The following is an 11,833-nucleotide window of genomic DNA, read 5'->3' as shown; positions in this document are numbered from 1 at the left end:
GTGGTAGTGGTGGACACACACTGAGGAGGGAGATTGAAGGAGGACAGCGGCGAGCACACCCACCCCTCAGAGCAAGGGATTGAAGCAGAGAGGAGGAGGGGGGTGATGAAGAAGAGTAGAGATAACACTGAAGATGAGACAGAAGTGAGATAGGTGTGTACGAGTCCATCTCGCAGCATCAGGCAGATTATCACATGTTTTCCATACACACACACACACACACACACTAACTCACACAGCGATCAATCGCCACTTAGTGGAACCCAACCCTCTCACTGCACTGTAAAAAAAGAAAAGTTGACTCAACTTAAAAAAGTAAAGCAACCAGCTGCAACGCTTTTTTGAGTTGACCTCACTTAAGGGCTTGTGAGTTGTGTCAACTTAAATAATTAAGTTCACTCAAAATGTTATATAGAGTAGCTCTGAATGGTGATGTTCTGTTAGACTAATTTAACATCTCCATTCAGAGCTACTCAAATCTACAAGTTAGGAATACTAGATTATATGCATGCTAATGATTTGAAAACATACATCAACAGAACTGGATAGTTTCAGTCGAGAGAACTTAAACTTAAACTTGAAATGCTTAGTTAACTCAACTTTGCTGCCCATCAGTTGAGCTAACTCAAGTTTACTCTATTCATACTGTTGTGGAAATTCAATAATAACAGCAAAATTCTATAAAGAATCTGTTTATTAAGAACACAGGGGTTAACATTATATACATCCAATAACTACAAAAAAGGCAACATTGAAATTGCAGCAGCAGGGATGCTTAAGTGAACTTGGTAACATTATACAATTATTTTCAAAGATAGAATATGTAAACACATAACAAAGTGCAGAACCAGCTCTCAATACTTTAGCTATAATATAGAAAACAGTATGATTGACACTATGAATCACAAAACATGTGTTAGTCAGATACTTGAGGAAACCACTGGCCAAACCCAGCAGTGAAGAAAGTGCATCCATAAAAAACATGTAACAAGACACAAACGTGTTCAGTTGCAGAGATAACCAAATCCAGCACTTAGTAAACACTAACTTCCAATGGGAACATGGGATTCGTAGCAACACTACACAAACTTGTGTAGCTACTACTGAACTTGAAAACATATTTTGAGGAATAAAGTGACATGTCTATAGAAAGTGCATCCATAAAAACGTGTAACAAGACACAAACGTGTTTAGTTTCAGAGACAAACAAATCCAGCAGTTAGTAAACACTAACTTCAAATGGGAACATGGGATTTGTGTAGCTACTACTGAACTTAAAAACATATTTTGAGGAATAAAGTGACATGTCAATGTGTGCAAATATGTGCATTGAACACATGTCTATGTGTCATGGTATCGGGCTACTTTAACAAGTTGTTTTTCAGAGCCTGAACACGGGCAGAACACTCTGTGCCAAGGTTCATAAAAATCTTTTGAAGGGCCTCAAAAGTGTACCTCAACCCTTTGGGGTAGTCCAGGTTGAGGTTGTAGATGCATCCAAAGAGAAGGACAATGGCTGTACTGATGTCAGAGATGTCCTCCACAACAACCTTTTCCTCGATGACAAGGGCAATGTTGATTGTTCTGGGCATTGAGTGAGCTCTCCCAACATCATCTTCAACAATGGTGACTATGCCAAGTTGAACACCTGCAACGGACGTTTCCTCCGAGTCTGTATCATAGAGAAAACAAACAGACATTACTTAAATTTTTAATGTTTTCATCACCACATTTATAAATAAATTATATACCCCTGCCCATGAGTAAAGTGACATGCACCTTTATGAGTTAAACTTTGAGTGCAAGTGACCACTGTTCAAAATATGAAGAAATTTCCTAACGACAAATTTAAGATACATTAAAAAATACAATTTGTAAGGCCACCAGATAAATTTTGACCACCCAGATGTCATCAATTAATCCATGTGAAGGGATAATTTGTGCGAAATCTGGCATTTTTTTTCTAAAGGTGCTCTTAAAATTCAGCTGGTGTGCAGTTTAAAAGGTGTGGGATAATCCTTTGATTCCATAAGTGTTAACAATCCAAAAAGGATGGACAATATCTCACCCTGACAGTGCATATAAAATCGGCCACAATCCAAACACTAAAACTTGCAGCAAAATTTACTGATTTAAGGTTTTTTTTAGGTCAACCCTCATAGATTACCTCTTGATAATGTGTTTTTACTTTTATTGTTAAAGATTTCAGCCTTAATTAGGGATAACTACTTATATTACATTAAAGGGAATATAAATAAGTGGTTTTATTGCATATTCCTATCAAATGAATGCGTTTGCTCCTTAATCAGAGATGTACTGGCCCCTTGTATATTTATATTGGCCCAGCTATTAAAAAAATTGAAGAAAAAAACTTCAATGGTATAAACCGAAGTATTCTTACCAGACATGTCTTCAGGACGTTGCCTGGATTCTCCCTCAAATAGAGAGGTAGACCTCGGAGAGCTGTGGCCTTCCTTTGTGCAAGCACATTGGTTGTCTGAAAGACACAAATAAAGTTAAAAAAAATATACCATGGCCTGAAAATAAAATCACACCACACCTATTCACAATTTATGTTAATGTCTGTTTGCAATGTGAAAATGCACTCTCAGAAAACCTTAATTTATCTCCTACTTGCATTACCTGTTCATCAAGGTTGTCAAGGAGGGCCTTTAAGTCCTTTCCTAGTGTCCTGCTACGTGTTCTGTAAAGCTTTATCAGGTTTGAGGCGTGTGCATCCAAAGATGTGAAGAATGTCTTCTTTAGATCCACTTGAGTGATTCAAAAAAACTCAGCATATATCTAAGAGAGGAGAAATAACAGTATTAGTGTTAATACAGACTCCAATTACAGAAGGTGCCCACATTGTACAGTTATAAACTAAAAAGGTTTGCTACATCCGGAAGCTGAGCAGAATGGTGGAATTGGTAGAGCATTTAGGACATTACACATTATATAAAAAAAAAATCTTACCAACAGTAAACAGTAAACAATAAACAGTCACATGCTGCCTCAAATGAGTCCTTAGATGGGCTATGTATTTCTTTGGGGCACAGATGTCTTTAAAGTCACACAATTGACAAAAAAAGGTGACTTCTACTTCAGTTTTTCTGGACTTTGTGTGTACTCTTGAAAGGTGGCATTTTAACCCACCGCTTGTTTTGAAAGTGCAGCAGCAGTCAGTGTACAGGCACGGCAGTGGCCAGAAGCGTCCCCGGTAGTGGCAAAGTCGGTAATGCTTGAGGAGAATATCCTGATTAGGGTGCGAGAACTTGCACTCCTTACACTGCATCCAAATCCTGTGAAACAAGGAAAACACATTTAGTTTATGAGTTTAACACCACCCAAATGAACAAACTCAATTTGGCTGAGGCAGAGGTAGGCAACCTTTACATCAAAAGAACCATTTTGCCCACTCTTCGCCCAAATAAAATTTGTCTGGAGCTGAGAAACATATTTGATAAGAAAGCTTATAAAGTTGCATTTATGAAATTATAGAACAATAAAGAACTGTTGACTTTTATAGCTATTTTTACCTGTTACAAAGGAAAACACCAAACTCTTATGAAGAGAAGAAAAATACAGAGGCAAGTGTAGGTGTACTTTGAAATAAATTAAACACAGAACTATGTAGGGCTATTTGAGTTACATTTCCCCATATTTGTGGGAAATGTATGAAATAAGTAGTTATTTTGAGATAAATAACACGTGAACGAGCTCTGTATGAAAACTTAATTGTTAAATTCACCGTTATGCTAAGATTCAAACAGAAAAGACACCAACAGACGACACATACCCCAGTATACACAAGGAGAAGATCATCAAAATTTACCATTATTTTATTGATAACTCAACTTAACACGTTGGTAGTTTATAAACGTAGCACGGTGGTTTGGGTGGGGTTGGTCTACAGATAACTTAAAGTAAGCAAACACGTGGCTTTCACATGTAGCTGAAAGTTAGCAAACACGTGGCTTTCACGGGTAGCTAACAGGTAGATTTTATGGATAGCTTACACATGTAGTTTTGTAAACGTTGTGAATCATTGCATTCGAAAGACAACGGGTCGCAGAATAACCAGTAAAATAGCGGCGGGAGTCTTACCTAGTTAGTGCTGGAAGAAAGTGAGGAGGACACGCAGCCGTAGGACATGCGGTCGGAGGACATCAGTCGACAAAACTTGCCGTCGGGCGATATCAGGCGGCGGAACTTGCGATAGAAGGACGTGAATCTGATCAACTACACCCCAACATGTCCGGACAAGCCCACTCTACCTGAGAGCGCTGGGCTGGCGTCTCAAAACACGAGTGCGCAGTGACGCTGACTACGTCATGACGTCGCTTTCCGGACGCGGAAGCCACGCTGAAGCGCCGTGCAGCGCTTGCTCCAACATTAACCAACATTGTCCCATCATTAATCTTTTTTTTCACTGCACTTCTCCACTTCAATTATTAATTTAATGTCATCCATGTTGAAGAAGTTCTCCGCTGTTTGCTCCGTTAAATGTCGGCTGTCGAGGGTAAATTACGTATTCTCCACTCAAGCCTGTGTGGAGAATACGTAGCCCCACTCTCTCTTTTTATCTTTATCACTGCTTGTGTGGCTGCAGTGGATGGGCATAGGGGGACATTTAATAATGTGGTTGGTAAAAGTGGTAAAATTGAAACTCCAAGACGACAGAAGGTGAATACAAAGTAAGGGGTAAAAAGAAATCTGAACATGCTATATATATATATATATATTTTATATGTGTGTGTAAATGTGTATAATAATAATACAAGACATAAATATATATGTTCACATATGTATATATGTTTGTTTGTGTGTGTGTGTTTATATATACATATCTAAGTAGATATATTCCATATATAAATGCATTCATATCATTCAATCTGAACTTATATTTGCATCCCGGAGCTGGCTAAGCAATATTTGAAGTTTCCTCAACTTAAAATGTTCAGTTGACTGCACTACTTATTTGTAAACTTGAAACTTTGGGTTTGCTCAACATTTAAAAAAAAAATTTGCTCACTCAACTTTTAAAAATAAGTTAGACCAATGATTTTGAAGTTGGGCTTTTTACAGTGTGTGTATCTGAAGTCTGATTACCAGCTGGCTGGAGTTATAAAACTGCTCCATTTATCTGTCTGCATCCGTCTTTCTCCCTCAATCATATGCACACAAAAACACACACACACACACACACACACACACTTCCTCTGGAGATGGATTTGAGAGCTTTTAGAACTGAGGGAAACGTCCACTGGAAATAAATGAATGAGCCGCTGAGTGAGCTGTTGAAGTCATTAGGAGCTCGTTCTCTCGGCTGCATACGTCTTGCTCAGCGCTAATTATCCAAGAGCCATTTGGTAGAAGTCTTTATCCAGAGAGGAAACCAGGCACAATGACGTCTGCAGCGCCATCTAGAGGTGGTTTTACTGGGAATAAAACCGGTAAAGTGTTCATGTTAAGGTAATTATAAGTAGGCAGGGACGAGAAGTCATTTCGAACCCAGACCTAAAAGAATGATCAAGATGAGTTCCTGTTTAAACTGGCGTCGCTTTTCCAGCCTTCACGGCTCCGGTCCAGCTCACAGAACAATTACACTTATTATAAATCATATCACGTGATGCTACTCAGCCAATCAAATGTGTTCAATTGTCACTTTGTTGTCGTTTCCTGCCAAATCCTATATGTTAAGACCTTATTTACAAATCTGTGAATGTGGATGAGCATCAGAGTCGGTGAGTGAGCGAGAGAGACGAGAGAACAGAGGGAGAGAAGTGATTCGGAGGAAAGAAAAAGCTGCTCAGCTGTTAAGATGTATTGAAATTGGTAAAGAAAAATGGTCGAGACTGTGAAGTTTATTAAATTTCACTTGGAAGAAATGTTCTGTGTCTATCTACGCCTTTCTGAATTTTGATTGAATACCGCTGCTGTAAAAGAAAGCTTCTGCAGACCCTCTTAATAATCTGCGAGGCTGTATAACAATATAGTTTTTATTTCGTTAATAGTGAGTTGCAGGAGGAGGAATCTCAACAATTCCCTTGCATCCATTACCCCCCCCCCCTTTTGCAGGCTTTGTCTATGCAGAGTGTTGTGTATTCACAATGGTTGCATGCACTGTTTATGAATCCCGAGTGTGTTGTACTGGTTGTCAGAGATCCCAGGACCGATTCCAGTAAAGCTGCTGCACTGGTTGACCGTCTGGCTCTTCACCGACCTTTTAGCCAGGTCAGCGTTTGTGGTGCACATGAAGGTGTGTGTTCTTCTGTGTCATTATATAGTGTACATGTGAACTAGATGAACAATGCACCCCCACTCCATCACAATAACCAACAAAATGAGAGAAGAGAGAAAGCAGAAGCAGGAATGTAAGGCCTTCTCATCTGCTGCAGAAAAACAGGAGGAGAAATAGCAAGAGTTAGAATTGAAGAGGAGGCGTAGGAAGGTGTGTGTGTGTGTGTGAGTGAGTGTGTGTGGGTGTATATGTGTGTGTCTGTCCTATTCAGTCCTGCTGGCCTTGTGCTTCGCTTATGCTAGCTGAAGGTTGAGCCTTGGGCTGCGATGAAAAGACCCCATCAGCGGCTATGAGCACCCTTTTCCTGTGTGTGTGTGTGTGTGTGTTTGTGTGCAGAGTATACACACACACACACACACAGACACACACAGGTTCCTGGTAGCCTTGAGCACCCACGACCCACACACATCGGAGACACACTCTCCCTTTTGTTCCTCCCAAACAGCTCTGTAGAAAAGTAATAAAGACAGGAGAGCTCTGACAGCCAGTTCAACCATCTGTCCTCCATCACTCTCTTCCTCTCCTCACCTTCATCATCTGTTCCTCTCCTCACCTTCATCATCTGTCTGTCCCTCCGTCTCACCTGTCTCTGTCTTTCACGATGGTTTATGTCTTGTGCGACAGCTTATCTGGTCTTATCACACCGTTTAACATGTTCTCCCTTCATTTTCCCCTGTCAACACATGGTAAAGGGTTTTTTAGACACCCGCTTGTTTCATCCTCCCTGTTTTTCCTGTCCGGTGTCCATCTTTTTTTGATTTTTTCCTCCTGTAGAAGTCTTTCTCCTCCTTTACTTCTCCCCATCTATTTCCTCCCTGTGCCTGTCACTGTCTCCCCTCTCCATCCCATGCTGAGTTTGCCTCCAGCCCTCCGTGCCGCTCTCTCCCTCTCAGCCTGTTTTTCTCTCCTCTGTCCTTCGATCTGTTTATTCTCTGCTTGTTTTTCTTGCCTCCTCTCGTCTCTCTCTCTCTCTCTCTCTCTCTCTCTTTCTCTCTCTTTCCAGACCTATAACACCACCACCACCACCTTTTCTTCTGTTACTTTGCTCCATCTACACTTTCTTCCCTGTCCCTGATTTCATCCATCTCCTCCGTCCAACCTCTCTTATTCCATCATTCATCCTCTCTTTTCTTTTCATCTCCTTATTCCTGCGCATGTTGCAGTTTATCCTATTCTTCATTATTTATTTATTTCTTTAACTCTCGCCGTCGCCATGTTTTTGCCCCCGGGTTATTTTTCTGTATCACCGTATGAGCACAATGATGAAAACATAACTTTTCCTTCTCAGGAATCCCATCACAATCACTATATAGAGATATTTTAAGTGTCACATTCTGTATTCACATTTCCATTTTCCCCCTGAAACTAAATTCTTAACATTATCCAGCTCCAGAAACACGAGGCTGATGGATCCACTAACGATCCTGTAAGTTCAGTGTTCACTTTGATTAAATTAAATTCCGTTTGTGAGAAATTCATTTTTCATATCTGTCATTTTTGACATAACAGCAGTCAGGTCTTAACATTACAATACCCATGAGCCTTGGGCCCCGTTGCTATGGAGAAGAACTCAGTCAGACTCTTTGTTGCTCACGATTGATTTAATCTGCGGAGCGTGTTAGCAGCTTTCTTAACCGCGTATAATCTTCAGCTCCGGTCCGACATTAGCAAATTCACTTCACAGGATTTCCAGGACTTTGATTGTGGAGTTAACTTCTCTCCACACAAGTGCAACATATTTAGAAAGATGTGTTTTTACTACGACAGCTCACACTGGAGAGGCGGTGGACTGGTGGCAGAAACTTGGACTATGGGCAGAAAAGGTCTCTGGTTCGTCTCTGGTTCGACTCCACGGAGAAACAACAAAAAGACGAACCTGGATTGATCTGTCCAAAAATCCAAGAGGATTCTCCCTACCCTGTCTAGTGCCCCTGAGCAAGGCACCTTACTCCCCCAACATCTGCTCCCCGGGCGCCGTACATGGCTGCCCACTGCTCTGTGTGTCCTGCACCAGATGGGTTAAAAGCAGAGGTTAAATTTCCCTCCTTGCATGTCTGTGCATGTGTTTGGGACAAATAAATGTATCTTAATCTTAATCTGTTAAACTGCTTGTTTGTGGCTGGTGGTTTTACCTCATGTAGATGGCTCTTTGATAGGTGCAAGTAGAATAGTCTCAATTATTTTATTTGTCTCTTTCTATTAATTCAGTTTTTGTAAGATCAGCATGGGGAAAAGGGCACGAAGTCCATATATGTACCAATATCCTAAAAGTGCTTGCAGGCTGAATAACATTATCAGTGTTAGGGCGTCCTTTTTCCTGATCCACACTAAAAATGTCCGGGTTCTTTCTTGGCCCATTTCCTTTTCTTCTTCAATGTCTTGTGGAAATCTGACCACCATAAATGACTTAGTGCCGATCCTCTGGAATAGAGTTGAAAATCAGGTAGCTAGAAATAACGTCCTCATTCAAATTGGTGTTTGGTGTTTGCTACAAGCTGTATTTCAATAACAAGGTGTCACATGAAGGATCCGTGGGACTCGACATGCGCCGCCTGCAGTGTCATCTGTTTGTATTTCCAGTGGAGCTCTATATAGATGTACTGGGACATGGAGTACATGTATGTGCTGAGGTAAGCTGCAGTTGTTATATAGAGGGCGACTCCGTGTGAGCGCTGGTCTGCACACAGAGGACATAACACCCAGGTCAGCTGAGGTCACGCTGATGTAGGAACTGCTTGAGACGAGGTTTTCTCAAGAGTAGGAAATACAGAATTGTATTGAGTTTGCATTTCAAGCAGCAATATCTTAATGTGAGTCTCCACTCTACCCTCAACAACTGCTTAGATTTAAAGCCCTTTTCATTAACCTGGGCTTTTCAGTGCCTCTCGAGACTCTACTCTCCACCTCTGGCATTATCCTGCTGTTTGTTAAACTTGGTGCCCTCTTTTTGTCAGATTATGCGATGGAGATCTGTTTCTCGATGGAAGCCAGTGGACCAGTGCAGCTTCTGTACAGCTAATGGTTGATCGATCTGAAAGAGAGGCCACCAAGTTGATTCTTTCCAGCCCAACCTATCCCATAATACAATGTGGTCATGTTTAAAACTTTAACACCTAAGGGCACCCATTTTAAAGACAACATATTTACAGCGTTTTTGATCACCAGACAGTCTTTCTTGTTCGTAGCTCTTTGGCTAGACAACGGGAAAGATGGGACAAGCTCAAATCCAGACCACCTCACTTTGTTTTGGCCGCCCTGGTCTACTCAGCCGATGTCCTCTGTGTCCTCCGTTGGCTGAGTTAGACCGGGTTCTCCGAAGGATGATTTTAGCTCCAGGAGAAGTTTATCAATTAGCACAATCGCCTGTAAGGAAACAACTGCAGGTGCCGGCTGAGTTGAACTCTCAGGATCAGCATTGACTCTATTGACCACTTTTAATGGTGGAATTAAGTTTAGCCTCTGCAAATGCATTAAACCGCCGACAACAAGCACACACTCGATACTTCTCCCCAGTTCCTTCTCTCCGTCAGTGTTAAGAGCCGTGACTTCAGCTAATAGAACTCCCTTTGTCACCTTGTCTCCATTGGGGAATAACACAACCCCCCCCACACCCGAGACAAACTCACTGAACACTGTGTTACTGCATCTCTACCGTGTCGTCAGCCAGGACCAGAGCTGAGTTGCAGGCGTTACAATGATGAGTGTGTTTCATTTAAAGTCCCATTGATCAGTACGGCTTATTATAGCCATTTGTTAACCCCCCCGTGTGAGTCTGCTTCTGTGTGTGAGTCTGTGAGGGTGTGTGGGTCATTTTGATGGTGAGACACTCAAATAAATATCTGAGCTAATTGTGTGCTGACACCTGAAGTAAAGGTTTCTCATCCTCGTTGTTTATTGTTAAATTTACAATCAAGAAATGTATTATTTCTGAGCTTATCACTTATTGTATCTGAGAAAATCAGCTCAGCTAGACGCCAATTTGAGGGATTTCTAACGAGGAAATGTTCAGTTGGATATGAACTTAAAAATGTAAAACATGTCGGGCGTCAGTCGTGACTCTCTCTCTCCCCGTCACACGTGCTTGTTTTGAGAGATGTACTGCACACAGCGTGTCTTTCAAACTTTTACCGACGATGGCTCCACTCTTCTGGTTCAAGGTAACACTGATGGGTTGCCATGGTTTTGGTGGCGAGCACAAACCTTCATCACACGGCCCTCTGCTTTAAGTCTCATTTCTTTCTTCTCTCTCCGCTCTTGCAGAGGCACATAGTGGGAGGAAGCCAAGGTCTGAGGAGAGGGTGGAAAGATAGAGAGACACTATTTAATGAAAAAGACTAAAGACTATGCCTGAGTGACAATGGGAGAGTTGGGGGTGGGGGGGGGGGTATTTTTGCACCCAAATCATTCGAGTTTATCAGATGTTCGAACGCCATGAATCTATTAATCGTGTTGATAAATATGTTTTGCCAACGAGCTTCTTCTTCCAACTTGTCCCATGTCTCATTGATCATGGTTCTTCTGTTAAAGGTCCAAAAGGAACTTGTTGATTTTGTCTCTTTGGACTAAAGCTGTAGTTTCCCTGTCACCTGTTTAAACCTCGGTCCAGGTGACATGTGCATTTGTTTTGGAAGGAGTGAATAAAAGACTTGAGACATCGCAGCTCTCTTTAGAATGTTTTTACTGCAATGATACAACAAGGGCTTGATCTGTTTACATCCTCTTCTCACACCTCTGTCTCTCTGTCTCTCTGTCTCTCTGTCTCTCTGTCTCTTTGTCTCTCTGTCTCTCTGACTCTCTGTCTCTCTGTCTCTCTGTCTCTCTGTCTCTCTGTCTGTCTGTCTCTCTGTCTGTCTGTCTCTCTGTCTCTCTGTCTCTCTGTCTGTCTGTCTGTCTGTCTGTCTGTCTGTCTGTCTGTCTGTCTGTCTGTCTGTCTGTCTGTCTGTCTGTCTGTCTGTCTGTCTGTCTGTCTGTCTGTCTGTCTGTCTGTCTGTCTGTCTGTCTGTCTGTCTGTCTGTCTGTCTGTCTGTCTGTCTGTCTGTCTGTCTGTCTGTCTGTCTGTCTGTCTGTCTGTCTGTCTGTCTGTCTGTCTGTCTGTCTGTCTGTCTGTCTGTCTGTCTGTCTGTCTGTCTGTCTGTCTGTCTGTCTGTCTGTCTGTCTGTCTGTCTGTCTGTCTGTCTGTCTGTCTGTCTCTCTGTCTCTCTGTCTCTCTGTCTCTCTGTCTCTCTGTCTCTGTCTCTCTGTCTCTCCTGCTGATGGCTTGGCTGACATACAGTATGTTGATTGTTTGTCTTTGGTTTTAAGTATGTTAAGAAAAGACAAAATGTATGTAAAATTTTCGTCCTGGGTCAAGCCAAGATGGCTGTTTACATTACCAGGAGAAACAAGGTCGAGCAACAACCAGGGACTAATGTCATTGCTCTGTTTCCTGCCCTTGTAAAAGCCAGAGTTGTGGTTGATTTCAGGTTTTATGAGCTAATACAAAATCTCGAAACATTTAAGGATGTATGGTGTGTCAAAGAAGCGATCTGCACT

At 41.7% G+C, this 11,833-nt stretch overlaps 1 long non-coding RNA gene across 1 annotated transcript; it reads right to left on the bottom strand.

Annotated features, from left to right (window-relative positions):
* Window positions 1-676: 676 nt before the first annotated feature.
* Window positions 677-4,627, bottom strand: LOC133009106 (uncharacterized). Its single transcript, XR_009680526.1, has 5 exons — window positions 4,105-4,627; window positions 3,154-3,299; window positions 2,644-2,802; window positions 2,402-2,497; window positions 677-1,672 (listed from the first exon to the last, which is right to left on the bottom strand). It is a non-coding gene; the product is annotated as an uncharacterized LOC133009106 (long non-coding RNA).
* Between the last annotated feature and the right edge of the window lie 7,206 nt (window positions 4,628-11,833).

Source organism: Limanda limanda, chromosome 8 (assembly GCF_963576545.1).
Source record: "Limanda limanda chromosome 8, fLimLim1.1, whole genome shotgun sequence".
Classification (NCBI taxonomy): Eukaryota; Metazoa; Chordata; class Actinopteri; order Pleuronectiformes; family Pleuronectidae; genus Limanda; species Limanda limanda.
The sequence above is the reverse complement of the archived record's forward strand: the minus strand, read 5'-3'. Positions and strand labels throughout refer to the sequence as shown.